The following is a 16,165-nucleotide window of genomic DNA, read 5'->3' as shown; positions in this document are numbered from 1 at the left end:
ACTCATGCTCCGTAGTTGGCTTCTTCAAAGATGTCATATCTTTCGGGTCAACGTTATCCTTATAAAACTTCAATTCCTCCGTTGCGCAAACAGATTCGGCATAAGTCGCACCACCTTCTTCACATTCCAGAGCTATCTTCCAGCTTCCATGTATTGTGATAGTGCCTTTATAACCCGGCATTTTGAGCTGCAGATACACATAACACGGCCGAGCCATGAACTTAGCATAAGTCGGCCGTCCAAACAGAGCATGATATGGGCTTTTGATCTTAACCACTTCAAAGGTTAACTTCTCAGCCCTAGAATCATACCCATCCCCAAAGGCTACTTCCAGCTCAATCTTACCAACTGGGTACGCTGACTTACCAGGCACTACCCCATGAAAAACAGTGTTGGATGTTTTAAGACTCTTATCAGTTAACCCCATGCGACGGAATGTCTCATAATAGAGGATGTTAATGCTACTGCCTCCGTCCATGAGAACTTTAGTGAACTTATATCCACCAACCTAAGGCGCCACCACCAAAGCCAGATGGCCCGGATTATCAACCCGGGGTGGGTGATCCTCCCTACTCCACACAATAGGTTGTTCAGACCATCTCAAATAATGTGGAACCGCCAGCTCAACAGCATTTACAGCCCTCTTATGAAGCTTCTGATCCCTCTCGCACAAACTGGTGGTAAACACGTGGTACTGCCCACTGTTCAGCTATTTTGGGTTACTCTGATACCCAGACTATTGTTGGTGTTGCTGACTGCCCTGGCCAGATTGCTGATTATAGCCGCCTTGACTACCCAGATGGCCCTGGCCATGAAAACCGCCACCGCCTGAGTCGGCGCCCGGGCCATGAAAGCCACCACCACCTGAGCCGCCGCCAGGTCCGTGGTTACCATCGAATATGTTACAATTCTTAAAAGCCTTCATGATCGTACAGCCTTTCCACAGATGGGTAGCTGGCTTCTCCCGGGTGTCGTGTCTTGGACAAGGTTCGTTTAGCTGCTGCTCAAGGGTGGGACCTGACCCACTAGACTGAGGAGGTGGCCTCCCCTTGCGTCGTTGATTGTTGCCCTGTGCACTGGCGTTAGCCACAAACTCCAGACTACCGTCAGCCTTACGTTTGTTACCTCCTTGATTCGTCGGGTTATGCTGGTGACCTTTTCCGTTTTCGTTCTTCTTCCCCTTCCCTGTCTTCTCTTCATCAGACGCGGGATCCTTGTTACTGTCAGAATCGGCATACTTGACGGGAGCCGCCATCAGCTAGCCCATGTCATTACAGTCATGCTTGAGCGGCCCCAGTTTCTGTTTCAGAGGTTCAAAACGGCAATTTTTCTCCAACATTAAGACCGCGAAGCCGGCATCCATCTTATCAGATGAATGTATTATTTCCTTGACCCGGCGCACCCAATGGGTTGTGGATTCGCCTTCCTCTTGCTTGCAATCAGTCAAGTCCATGATCGACATGGGCTGTTTACAGGTATCTTTAAAGTTCTGAATGAACCAGGCCTTTAACTCCGCCCATGAGCCGATGGAGTTGGGCGGCAACCCCTTTTACCAAGTACGAGCTGTTCTATCCAACATCATGGTGAAGTATTTGGCCATTGTTGTGTCACTGACCTCTAATAACTCCATGGCCATCTCGTAACTTTCAATCCATGCTCTGGGATGCAGGTCGGCTATGTAATTGGGCACCTTGCGAGGCTCCTTAAAGTCCTTCGGCAAACGCTCATTACGCAGAGCCGGCACAAGACAAGGGACACCTCTGTCCTTGTAGCCACTCCTACCTCAACAGAGGTTGCTAGATAAACCTAAAAAAACTAGCGAGCCGCCACCTCAGCTGCCTGTTGAACCACCCGCTTAGCCTCTTGACGGATCCTCTCCTGATCCACCAAGTTAAGGGCTCCATCCTGTGCCGGGTCATGCCTGCGCAGTTGGTTACGGTGTTGAGCATTACTTGACATGGCCGCTGAGTCCATGTGCCTACTATAACTCGGGCTCCGGCTTGGGCGAGGGGTTGAATGGATTTTGTCTCAACTATAAGAGTATGCATCCTGTTGTGCTAGAGCTGTTTGAAGAAGTTCTCTGACCCTTCGTGTTTCGATCGCCGTCGGAGAGTCACCTTCCATTGGGAGAGCCGCCAAACGAGACGACACAGCAATTAAATTCTCCAAAGGGTTAAAGAAGTGACCTGGTGATATTGGTGTGTAGTGAGGCGGAGCAGTATTCACACGTGGTGGTTCCACGGCCCGTGGTTGAACCGGCGCCCCAGTCCCAGGTGTTGTGATCCGGTTTGCCTTTGGCGGGTTACTGGGACCAGCCCCGAGTGTATGAAAAAGGTTCCTAGGATCATAAGTCAGAGGCATACGTGATTGAGCCTTCTGGTGCCTTCTCCTCATGACCTCGTTTGACGCGTTCAGATCCACCGAGAGCCAAAAAGTCTCCGCTTGAAGCTGCTGAGCACGTGCATCCAGAGCCGCCCGTTCTGCGGCCATCCTGACATCTTCTGCCGCTAAATTTTCCTTGGCCTGTGCTACCTCTCCGTGTAGACGTGCTACCTCCGCGTCATGCTGAGCCTTATCCACCGGCTCAACCACAGCAGTCAACAGGGCCGTCATCCTATCCATGAGGTCATTAGTACCTGAGCCGGTGGGCGCGCGGGGTCTCCTGACCTGGCCGCTGCTGACCCGGTGGTTATCGCTGCCACAGCCGTAGAATTCTGACCAGGTTGAGTGCCAGCCATGAAGACTCCGGCTCGATTCGGCGGCTCAGAGGGGTCTGGAATACTGCTGCCATCGGAACAGCCCCCAAACCCGCCAGCTTGTAACTTGTCACACCCTAGCTAGTTCATGCATTAGAGTGATTGCATCATGTTTAAATTTCCCAGAAAAATGAAATGGGGATGTTAGAACCCCCATCCCCCCTGGAACAACTAGGGTTTACTAAAAACTTTTTCAATGAACCTGAAATGCCCTTCTAAAAAGTCCACCCTTTTTGTTTTGGTTAAAACCTTTGACAAAAATGGTGAACATTTTTCTAGGACATCTTAAGGTCTTTGGATTAACTCATATAGTATTTGCATTTGGGAATTTAAATGCTACAAAATATTTTGAATGCCTAAATAATCATAAACTAAAATGTTTACTGTTGGATATATTCTAAGCAGTAGCCATAATTAATTTTATGATTTTTGGAAATGCCCTGGCATTTTTAATAAAGCCCTAAAGTTACAGAAATAATAGAAAATAAATAAAAACAAAGAGAGAGAGAGAGAGAGAGAGAGAGAGAGAGAAACTCACCTGGGCCTTCTTACCTGGCGCGCATGTAGCAAGGTGGCCGGCCCAGCATGGCCCAGTCCAACTGGCCATACCAGTCGTCCCCTTCCTCGGGACAGAAGGACGACGGGCGCATGCCCGATGCGCGCGCACCACCGTGCGCCACCTCCTGCTTGCCACTTCGCCGCTGGATGGGCTGGACGACTTCCACGTCGCGCCCCCGACCCCCCGGACACCTCTCACTTCCCCCCTACTCTCTCCCTCGCTCCCCCGACGCCATGGCCGACGCAGCCGCCGTCGTACCTCCGCCGTAGCCATAGCCATCGTCGTCTCTGCGCCGCCCTACCGTGTCCACGAGCTCCGCCACCCTCCTCTCCGTCAAGCAGGCTGAGCCCCGAGCGCTCACGTGCCCCGAAGCCACCGCATCGACCTCGCCCGACTCTGCCACCGCCGGAGACCCCCTTCGCCATCACCGTCGCAGCAGGCCATCCCCGACCTCGTCGTCAGCTCCGTCGCAACTGCCGTGAGCCTAGGTACTTCCCCACCCTCTCTGTTCCCTCTCTCGAGCCCCGTAGCGACTGCATGTAGCTCACCCGCACGCGCCACCGTGGAGCTCGTCGCCGACGAGGCTCCGACCACCCAACGGCCGCGCCACCTTCTCCACTATCCCTACCGCACCCCCAGGAGCTCAACGCACTAACCCGCGTGCCTCTCTGTGCCCCCTAGCAACGAGTCCGAGCTCACCCGAGCTCCGGCCGCCGCCAAACTCGTCGTCGGCGTCTTTTCCGACCACCCCAAGCCCAAACACCACCACCACTAGATGCGGACGAGTCTCCTCATCACGTAGAGCCTCTCCGCCGCGCAACTGGTCGTGTGTGGGCGTTTTCCGAAGCCCTCCGCCGCGTCTGTCGTCGCCGGCGTCAAACCGTCGGCGAGTTGACCTCATTTGACCTGGGGTTTAACTCCCCTGGGTCAATGACAGGTGGGCCTAGAGCCCTGCTAATTTTAGCTTAGCACTAATCTACTTTTAGTTAACCCAATAGGTCACTGACATGCGGGCCCAGGCCCTACTGACAGTTTAGTTAGTATTAACTTAACCCTGTTAATTAGTTGTTTCACTGACGTGTGGGTCCCAGCCGTCGGGTTTGACCTGGGCTGGCACCTTTGACTCGCTGACATCACAGTGATGCAGTGCTGACGCGGTTATTTATTTTCTGGATTTATTTTTATATAGGAAATTCCAGAAAATAGCCAAAACTTCTAAAAATCATAGAAAATCAACCATAGCCCCAAATCAAACAAATTATATATGAAAAATGATCAGAAGAAATCGATCTTTCCATCTGCAATGGTTTCATGCATGGCAAAATAGTTTAACCTTGCTGTTTAGGTGAAACAAGCTAATACATTTATAATGCATAAGAACATAATCTTCCATTTGAATCTTTGATTCAAATGGACCCATTTCAACTTGTTTCATATTGCATTAGGCAGGACACCTCAATTTGCCATGTCATAGCATGCATCATATTGTTGCATATTGCCATGTATTGATTATATTCCATGGTGTCTTTCGTGGTAGGTTCTGCCTCCGAGGATATCTCCGAGTATCCAACTGAAGGGCAGTACCCTACTACTACTCCATCAGGCAAGCAGCCCCATTGATCATATCGATACAATCCCATGCTCTCGCTTCTGCTCTCACTTACTGCATTAAGACAACAACGTTTCAAACTGCTGTGTGCTGCGGTAGTTGAACCCTTATCCTCTGCATGACTTGTCATTGCCACAGTAACTAGATGAAACCCACTAGAATGTGTAGGAGTTCATTGAACCATGTATGTGTTTCCTACCTAGCTATGCCTGTTATGCTTAGAGTTGTGTCAGGTCTGGTTCATCTAGGTGATGGGCTAGAGTGAAATGATTATGTCGGTAATGCGAGGGATGTGTTGAACATGATTTGGTAAAGGTATCGATGAGAGGCCATGTAGGAGTACATGGTGGGTTGTTTCATTGAGGCCATCCCTAAGAACTGAGATCTGTATGTGTGATTTAAGAATCAGCTACTACCATGCATTGGGATCCTTAATTGACCCTCTCGGCTTCTTAATCACCCTAGTACTCTGTCCAGGAGTTGCAATTAGTTTATGGTGTTTGTAGGTTATGTGTTGGCAGCCGTGCGTAGCGCTGACCCTAGGGGTGGGCTATGATGCGGTAGATACACTGTGGCCGGGTATGCCGGGCGCCCGTTTGGCGTCTCGAGACCCTGTTCACATCGTTCGGGGCCATATGTGGAAACCTCAGCCGGACTCCCTGCGGATGGAACCTGGATAGGAGATAAACCTGGACTAGAGACTTGAGTGTTTAGGTAGGCCGTGGCCGACACCCTCGTTGGGCTTCCGCTTGAATGTTTCCGAGTACATGTCGTGTAAACGACGGTAAGTGGTGAGAGCGTGTATGAAGAAGTACACCCCTGCAGGGTTAACATCATCTATTCGAATAGCCGCGTCCGCGGTAAAGGACTACTTGGTTGCCTATACAGTTCATAGACAAGTTAATGGTTACTACTAAAAGACTCAAGATAAGTGTGAGTACCAAGGATGGCCCTCTCGTAGGATGACGAGGGAGGATCCCCGGTGGAGTATTGTGTGGGTGATTAGTGGACTCGTGTGCGAAAACTATTTTACTAGTGGTGTCTCGTAGGATAGCTGAGCCAAGAGTCAAAGCTGGCTTGCTGCAATAACTCCACCACCTTCTTGAGAATGAGCATGTATAGTAGGTTCTGTTGTAAGACTTGCTGAGTACCTTTGTACTCATGTTTGCTTTAATTACTGTTTTCAGACGACAACACCGCCCCCTCCGATGGGTTTTATGTAGACCTCGACGTCGATGAGTAACTTGCCACCCAGGTGGTGATCCTGGCCATGGAGGGCCCTATGTAGATAGACTGGCTTCGACAAGCCTTCTTTCTTTCTAGTGTCTGTACTCATACTATTTGCTTTCGCATGTGCTTGTATGCTTGTATGACTTGAGTGTTGGGTCATGTGACCCCTACCTATATGAACATGTTATGTATGGCTCTCTGGAGCCTTTAAATAAAGTACTTGAGTTGTAGAGTTTTGTTGTGATGCCATGTTGTATTTGCGCATATCGAGCATATTGTGTGTATGATTGAAATGCTTGGTATGTGTGGGATCCAACAATCTAGTTGTTTATCCTCGGCAGCCTCTCTTATGGGGAAATGTAGTCTAGTGCTCCTCGAGCCATAGTAGTTCACTACAGCCCGGTTCACCGGAGTCCTGCTAGCCCAGCACTACTGTTCAGGACACTTGACTGGCCGGCATGTGTTTCACTTCGTTCCTATATCTGTCCCTTCGGGGAAATGTCACACGGTGACATCCGGAGTCCTGCCTAGCCTGCTACAGCCCGGGTTCCCCGGAGTCCTGTTAGCCTAGTGCTACAGCCTGGATTCACACGCTGTTGACCGACATGCTCGATGTGATTCATGTATGCCTGTCTCCATAGGTCTGTGCCGCTTTGGGTTCACGACTAGCCATGTCGGCCCGGGTTCTCTGTCATATGGATGCTAGTGACACTATCATATACGTGAGCCAAAAGGCACAAACGGTCCCGGGCCATGGTAAGGCGACACCCGTGGGAATACCATGCGTGAGGCCGCAAAGTGATATGAGGTGTTACCGACTAGATCGATGTGACTTGGAATCGGGGTCCTGACAGCGTTGGCATCAGAGCCGGACTGCCTGTAGGTTCGTTGAGCCAAACTGGTCGATGTCGAGTCTAGAAATGCTTTAGTTATATGTAGGGGAATTGATTGTGGGAGGGAACGTAAGGCTCTTTTTAATCCTTTACCTTATGCCCTCTGATCTGAGTCATTCTCTTCTCATTCAACGTGGGTTAAGGACTAGGCTCTCTTCTTCTATCAGGTTCACGTGTTACTAATCCATAGTAGCTTATAGGATTGTTGTTGCACACCTCAGTACAGTTTCTACTACTTTTAGTATGTTGTCAGTTGAATCAGAACCTTGATATGATGTTGTTGAGTGGTATTGCAAACTGTTGTGGATGTCTCAAATCTTTTTCTGAGCATTTACAGTCGTTATGCTGTCCGATTTCCCCTAGAAAATTCTATTGCCTTTGCATTATTCCGTGCTTTCAGATGGCCACCCGTTCCCAGAACCAAGTGTTTCGTCTGACCCAGTGCCTTAATGTGCCCGGCCACACGGCCATGTTGGTTCGAGTGATGGTCGAGTCAGGCTATCGGTGGTATCCAAATATACCGTCGAGGAGCAGTTCAGAGACTTCAACCAGAGCCAGTACCTTTGTACCGTCAGGATATATCCCTCTTATCCTGGAGCCACTGAGCCCCTTCACTGTTCCTATGGACTTGGGGTCACTATTGAGATGTCTGTGCAGGATGCGGCCTATTCAATGATGACTATCATTCGAGCCAGGACTGCCTTGCTTCAGAACACCGATTTCCGTTACATGCCAGCCTCACTCCCTGGAGCACAGCGATACTATCAGGCTTTGTACTATGACTCTACACATGAGGAGTCACTACTCTGCACCACTGCCGAGATGCTCGAGGATAAGGGCCGCGAAAATCGGGCCTTGAGTAGGAGCTTTTCCACACTCGTTCTGACCATTGGGCCACATTAACTTGGTTTGCACCTGCGGTGCAGGCAGGATACATGGACATGAGGGACCTGTACCCTGTACGGTCTAGATTGCCAGACTGTATGGAGTGGCGCGATGTAGGAGGCATCACCCCTCCTCATGGTCCCTGTCTGCCACCGCTTGTGTGACCAAGGCCACATCCGAGTCCCTATGGTCCACAGGCTCCGCAGGACCGTCTGTTCCCAGATGATCATGTTCCACTTCCAGGCTTTGGTGGTGACTTTTATGAGGATTACTATGGAGCCATCTAAGCTAGTAGTAGTTTCACTAGTACTGTAATAGTTGTATTCTCCACAGTCCTGCGTGGCCTGTGGGATACGACTTGGTGTGTATCACGCTCCGGAGGTGTAGAAAAATAATGTATAGGAGCTTGGAATGCCTCCAATGAGATGTAATGTCTTTCACTGCAGTTGTACTCTAGCATGGGCTTGTACTAAACTATGTACGGTGTGTATGACCAATGGTATATATATGGCAGTTTCTATATTACCATGTTGTGTAATGAACATCTTAGCATTCCATGTTATCCATTACATTCTGCACCTCCTTGCTAAGTTTGTGCCATCCTTGTCTAAACTGTTGTCTTGTTTTTCCTAGGATGGTCAACACCCGTAGCAACCCTGCTGCCCCGGGGCAGGGGGAAGCCAGTGCAGCTAGGGATGAAAATCTGCCTCACCCGCCTTCTCTGGCCGAAGTTATGCTGGAGGCGGAAATAAACAAGCGTGAGACTAACCGCTTGCTGGAGCGGATTGAGCAGAACACTGCACGCCATCAGCGAAATGACTTGGTGTCAATTAATGACTTTATCAAGTTGTACCCACCAAAGTTTAATCATTCCGTCGAGCCCCTCGACGCGGATGACTGGCTCGCAGCATCACCCACAAGCTACGTTCTGCCAACGTAGCCGAAGCTGATAAGGTTACCTATGTTGCCTATCACCTCGAAGGCCCTGCTAGCCTTTGGTGGGAAAACTTTGAGGCTATGCGCCCGGTCGGCCAAATCACTACTTGGGCTGAATTTAGTGAGGCTTTCCGTGAGCATCACATCCCGGAAGGTCTCATAGATCGCAAGAGGGAAGAGTTCTGCAATTTCACCCAAGGAAGACTGACTTTGGATGCTTATAGTCGTGAATTTGGGAATCTGGCACGATATGCTCCTGAAGAGGTATCCACCGACGCTAAGAAGCAGGCATGGTTCCGCAAGGGACTTAGCCCCGAGCTTCGCTGCGATCTTCGTCTAAACGAGTGTACCTCCTTTTAGAAGTTGGTCAATAAAGCTATCAGTGTTGAGACAGGCCAGTCTGACTATGACGCTTCACGCAAGCACTCTCGTGATTTTGGTTCTTCATCCGGCTCTGGATCTCAGAAGCGCCGGGTGTGGATTCCAAGCACGGCACTGCCACCCAGGTTCATTCCGAGGCCATCCTTTGAGGCGCCTCGCCCCAACCAGCAGTTTGCACCGTCTAAGCCCTATGGTGGCCCCGCTGCTAATGCTGCTCCACGCCCCAATGTTGTGACATGTTTCAAGTGTGGAGAGTCGGGTCACTACAGTCGAGAGTGTCCTCAGAACAACAACCCCAATTATTCTGGAAAGTCCGTTGGCCGTGGTAAGCCAGCGGGAAAGACCTTCTATGCCAAGCCAGTCACCACTGCACGTGGCCATGTCAACTATGTCTCAGCTGAGGAGGCTCATGAGGATCCTAACGTCATCCTTGGTATGCTCCTTGTTAATTGCCATCCGGCATCTGTTCTTTTCGATACTGGAGCATCTCATTCATTCATATCTGAGAGCTATGCTCGATTGCATAACACGACATTCTGTGACCTGCCCACTACCATGGAAATTCAAACCCCTGGCTCTAGATGGCAAACCTCTAGAGTAAGCCATGGGAATGAAATTCTTGTCGATAGACTTGTCTTCCTTGAATCCTTAATAGCTCTCAAGTCCTCGGACATAAACATCATCTTGGGTATGGACTGGATGTCAGCTCATTATGCTAAGATTGATTGTGCCACTAGAACCGTTCAACTTACTCGGTGACATCTGGAGTCCTGCCTAGCCTGCTACAGCCCGGGTTCCCCAGAGTCCTGTTAGCCCAGTGCTACAGCCCGAATTCACACGCTGTTGACCGACATGCTCGATGTGATTCATGTATGCCTGTCTCCATAGGTCTGTGCCACTTTGGGTTCACGACTAGCCATGTCGGCCCGGGTTCTCTGTCATATGGATGCTAGCGACACTATCATATACGTGAGCCAAAAGGAGCAAACGGTCCCGGGCCATGGTAAGGCGACACCCGTGGGAATACCGTGCGTGAGGTAGCAAAGTGATATGAGGTGTTACTGGCTAGATCGATGTGACTTGGAATTGGGGCCCTGACATAACTGATACAAAGAATCTGTCTCGCCTGTGGATGACTCACCGTCAGAGCAAACGGTCGTCTCACCACCGTCCACCGATCCTTCAGAAAATTCCCCTCCATGGATGCAACCCACTAAGGCACGCCTCACGGCGGGTTGAGCCTGGGCGGATCTTGCGCGCTGAGCCGTCTCGACGAGGTTGGTGCAGATGTTCGCTCAGGGCCCGAATCGCTGATCCGGTCGATGAAGACGTGGATTTCGCCGAAGGGGACCCGGTATCCGTACTCAATTGAGCTGGCGTCGTGGCCCCAGCCTTCGTCGTCAATGTAGAGCTTGCCACGACGACTCTTGGTCATCCGTCCCACAGCATATCCCTTGGGCCCTTCGAAGTTGCCCTTCATGAACTCAAATCCACCGTGCGCTGGCCCCACGGTGGGCACCAACTTTCGTGGAATTGTCACGGCAGATGTCCTAGTGAAAGGACTTAGTCATGGAGCCATCGCAACTAGGAAGCATAAAGGGGTTAATCGGGACAAAGGACACGAGAGGTTTTTATACTGGTTCGGCCCCTTGCGGTGAAGGTAAAGCCTAGTCCAGTTGATGTGGTATTGCTAGGTTTCGATGACCAAGGAGCGAAATACGCTAGCTTGGCTTCTCGATCTGTTGTTTCTTACCCCAAGCCGCCGCCGGGTCATCCCCTTATATACACAGGTGGACGCCTGGCGGCCTACAGAGTCCCAGCCGACTCATACAACGTGTCCGGCTCGGTGACTTCCTTTACATGCCTTTCTTTACAAGTCTTACTTATACATGGCGGTTTACAATTATGGGCCTTAAGCTGCCTCTGGGCTTGGGCCTACTACAAGTCTTATACTAAACCATCGCCTTGTATATTCACTTAGCTTCTTTTAGCAACCCGCCATTAGGATTGACCCGGCCCCTTCTGGGCGGGTCATACCTGGTAGTTATATCCCCAACACATTCTATAACCTATGACAATTCTTTGTGGAATCAATTAATCTTTATCATTAGGAACAACAGTAATACCTCCCTTCTTAGGGACACAATGGACAAGACTTACCCACTGATTATCAGCAACAGGGTAAATTATACCTGCCTCCAGAAGCTTTAGTATTTCTTTTCTTACCACTTCTTTCATCTTAGGATTTAACCTCATTGGTGATCAACAACCGGTTTCACGTCTTCCTCCAATTTTATTTTGTGCTGGCAGAGAGTGGGACTAATGCCCTTAAGATCATCAAGAGTATATCCAATAGCAGCACGGTGCTTCTTCAGAGTTTTCAATAATTTCTTTTCTTCATGCTCTGAAAGGTTAGCACTAATAATAACAGGATATATCTCTTTCTCATCAAGATAAGCATATTTAAGAGTATCAGGCAATGGTTTAAGCTCAAACATGGGATCACCCTTAGGTGGAGGAGGATCCCCTAGGATTTCAACAGGCAAGTTGTGTTTCAAAATAGGTCCATGTTTAAAGAATACTTCATCTATTTCCCTTCTTTCATTCATAAACATATCATTTTCATGGTCTGGCAAATATTGTTCTAAAGGATCATTAGGAGGCACAGCAATAGAAGCAAGACCAATAATTTCATCTTTACTAGGCAATTCTTTATCATGGGGTTGTCTATGAAACTTAGCAAAATTAAACTCATGAGACATATCCCCTAAACCAACAGAAACAATATCCTTATTGCAGTCTATCTTAACATTAACAGTATTCAAGAAGGCTCTACCAAACATAATGGGACAAAAGTCATCTTGTGGGGAACCGAGAACAAGAAAATCAGCAGGATATTTAACTTTCCCACACAATACTTCAACATCTCTAACAATCCCAACGGGTGAAATAGTGACTTTATTGGCAAGCTTAATTGTAACATCAATTTCCTCTATCTCAGCAGGTGCAATATCATGCATAATTTCTTTGTATAAGGAATGAGGTATTGCACTTGCACTAGCACCCATATCACATAAGCCATGATAGCAATGATCTCCTATTTTAACAGAAATAACAGGCATGCCTACAACTGGTCTATGTTTATTTTTAGTATCAGATCTAGCAATTCTAGCAGCTTCATTACAGAAGTAAATAACATGCCCATCAATAATATCGGCCAAGAGATCTTTAACCATAGCAACACTAGGTTCAACTTTAATTTGCTCAGAGGGAGTAGGTGTTCTAGTATTGCTCTTATGAATCACAGTTGAAGCTTTAGCATGATCCTTTATTCTAACAGGGAAAGGTGGTTTCTCAATATAAGCAGTGGGAACAACAGGATCATTATAAGTGATAGTCTTTTCTTCAACTTTAATAGGTGCAACTACTTTTACTTCAATGGAAGGATTATATTTAAGCCACTTCTCCTTAGGGAGATCAACATGAGTAGCAAAGGATTCATAGAAAGAAGCTACTATCTTAGAGTCAAGTCCATATTTAGTGCTAAATTCATGGAAAGCATCGGTATCCATAAAAGATTTAACACAATCAAACTTAGGTGTTATACCTGACTCCTTACCTTCGTTGAGGTCTCAATCTTCATAGTTGCGTTTAATTCTTCTCAATAAATCCCATTTGAATTCAATAGTCTTCATCATAAAAGATCCAGTACAAGAAGTATCGAGCATGGAGCGATTACTAAGAGAAAATCGAGCATGAAAATTTTGAATAATCATTTCTTTTGAGAGCTCATGATTGGGGCATGAATATAACATTGACTTAAGCCTCCCCCAAGCTTGAGCGATGCTTTCTCCTTCGCGAGGCCAAAAATTGTATATATAATTACGATCACGATGAACAAGATGCATAGGATAAAACTTCTGATAAAATTCCAATTTCAATCGGTTGTAGTTCCATGATCCCATATCATCACATAGCCTAAACCATGTCAATGCATCTCCCATCAAAGATAAAGGGAAGACCTTCTTCTTGATAACATCCTCGGGCATATCTGCAAGCTTAAATAATCCACAAACTTCATCCACATAGATTAGGTGAAAATCAGGATGTAATGTTCCATCACCTGTGAAAGGATTAGCTAGCAGTTTCTCTATCATACCCGAAGGAATTTCAAAGTAAATATTTTCTGTAGGTTAAGTAGGTTGAGGAGCAACTCTTTGCTCTACTGGTCATGGTGAAGATACCCCAAACAAGCCCCTCAAAGGATTATGTTCCATAGTAACAAGTGACAGTAAATTTCAGCACACTATATAAATTTTTCCTTACCAAATTCCACCTACCAAAGGTGCTTCACTCCCCGGCAAAGGTTCCAGAAAAGAGTATTGATGACCCAAAAGTGTAGGGGATCTATCGTAGCCTTTTCGATAAGAGTGTCGAACCCAACAAGGAGCAGAAGGAAATGATAAGCGGTTTTCAGCAAGGTATTCTCTGCAAGCACTATCGGTAACAGATAGTTTTGTGATAAGGTAATTTCTAACGAGTAACAAGTGATAAAAGTAAATAAGGTGCAGCAAGGTGGCCCAATCCTTTTTGTAGCAAAGGAAAAGCCTGGACAAACTCTTATATAAAAGAAAACGCTCCCGAGGACACATTGGAATTACCGTCAAGCTAGTTTTCATCACGCTCATATGATTCGCGTTCGGTACTTTGATAATTTGATATGTGGGTGGACCGGTGCTTGGGTGATGTCCTTCCTTGGACAAGCATCCCACTTATGATTAACCCCTATTGCAAGCATCTGCAACTACAACAAAAGTATTAAGGTAAACCTAACCATAGCATGAAACAGATGGATCCAAATCAGCCCCTTACGAAGCAATGCATAAACTAGGGTTTAAGCTTCTGTCACTCTAGCAACCCATCATCTACTTATTACCTCCCAATGCCTTCCTCTAAGCCCAAAAAATGGTGAAGTGTCATGTAGTCGACGTTCACATGACACCACTAGAGGAGAGAAAACATACATCTCATCAAAGTATCGAACGAATCTCAAATTCACATGACTACTTATAGCAAGACTTCTCCCATGTCCTCAGGAACACACGTAACTACTCACAAAGCATATTCATGTTCATAATCAGAGGGGTATTAATATGCATAATGGATCTGAACATATGATCTTCCACCAAGTAAACCAACTAGCATCAACTACAAGGAGTAATCAACACTACTAGCAACCCACAGGTACCAATCTGAGGTTTTGAGACAAAGATTGGAAACAAGAGATGAACTAGGGTTTGAGATGAGATGGTGCTGGTGAAGATGTTGATGGAGATTGACCCCCTCCCGATGAGAGGATCTTTGGTGATGACGATGGTGATGATTTCCCCCTCTCGGAGGGAAGTTCCCCGGCAGAACAGCTCCGCCGGAGCCCTAGATTGGTTCCACCAAGGTTCCGCCTCGTGGCGGCGGAGTTTCTTCCCGAAAGCTTCCTTATGATTTTTTCCTCGACGAAAGACTCCATATAGCCAAAGATGAGCATCAGAAGGCAGCCAGGGGGCCCGCGAGGCAAGGGGGCGCTCCCAGGGGGTAGGGCGCGCCCCCCACCCTCGTGGACAGTGGGTGGCCCCCCTCTGGTACTTCTTTCGCCCAATATTTTTTTTATTCTGAAACGTGCTCCGGTGAAGTTTCAGGACTTTTGGAGTTGTGCATATTAGGTCTCTTGTATTTGCTCCTCTTTCAGCCCAGAATTCCATCTGCCGGCATTCCCCCTCTTCATGTAAACCTTGTAAAATAAGGGAGAATAGGCATAAGTATTGTGACATAATGTGTAATAATAGCCCATAATGCAATGAATATCGATATAAAAGCATGATGCAAAATGGACGTATCATCGACCGCTACCTCTCAACGGCGCCAGTTGCCGTCCTCCCGCGCCCCGCTCGTCGATCGCGCGACGACATGATGTTTGATTTACAAGTGAAGAACATTTTGTGCTGCCTTGAAGACTTGAACAATGGTGTCTCGGAGGACGACAACGACGGCGCGGCACGCCGCCTCCCCGCCATCGGAAAGAGTTTTTTGGGGGTTTAATACTGTATCTCGAATTCTCGATCATATGAATATAAATTCGCAGTGTGACTGAATGAAAGATATGGTTTGAACGAACTTGTGTTTTTCTCTATTAATGTACAGACTTATCAAACGATTTTCTTTCGAAAAAAATGTCAATGGTTTTTAAATATAAAACACTCATCGCAAACGTTTTAGTTCGAACACCCGCATGCAAACCGACAGCTTCCCCAGGAAGCCAAGGGAAAATGTGTCGAGCAGGATTTCTGCAGCTCTTGATCGCAAACATTCTAGATAGAACACTCGTATGCAAAGTGAGAGCTATGGTATTCCCTCACGGTGCAGGATTTGTGCATCCCTTCAAAGCAAACGGTTGTTTTGGATGACCCGTGTGCAACCACATAGAAACAATTGGGTAAGATTTGCATCTGTCATTTTGGGTATGTTTCCATTTGTCAAACTGGAAAGATTTACATTTGTTTATCTAGTAACATTGCCATTTGTCAACCTTGTAACACTGCGATTTGTCAAAATATGCAGCTAAAATCACTACCACTATCTAATTTTTGCAACTAAAATCACTAGCACTGTTCATATGGACACCACTAGCAGGCGTGAGTTGATGGACGCATATGCAAATGTACCATTGATTACATACAACAAGTCATCAACCCACAACGACAACGAGGATACACGTTGTATTATAGATCATTTCCAACAAAACATTCTAGTAAAGTAAAGTTTTTCTCACACAACAAATAACAAAGCGATGAAATGAACTTCAGCTCAACCACTCGTCGGCGTTGGAAACTCTTGCTTTGAACCAGAAGTGATTCTATGGGAA

Source organism: Triticum dicoccoides, chromosome 7A, assembly GCF_002162155.2.
Source record: "Triticum dicoccoides isolate Atlit2015 ecotype Zavitan chromosome 7A, WEW_v2.0, whole genome shotgun sequence".
Classification (NCBI taxonomy): Eukaryota; Viridiplantae; Streptophyta; class Magnoliopsida; order Poales; family Poaceae; genus Triticum; species Triticum dicoccoides.
Note: the sequence above shows the minus strand (reverse complement) of the source record.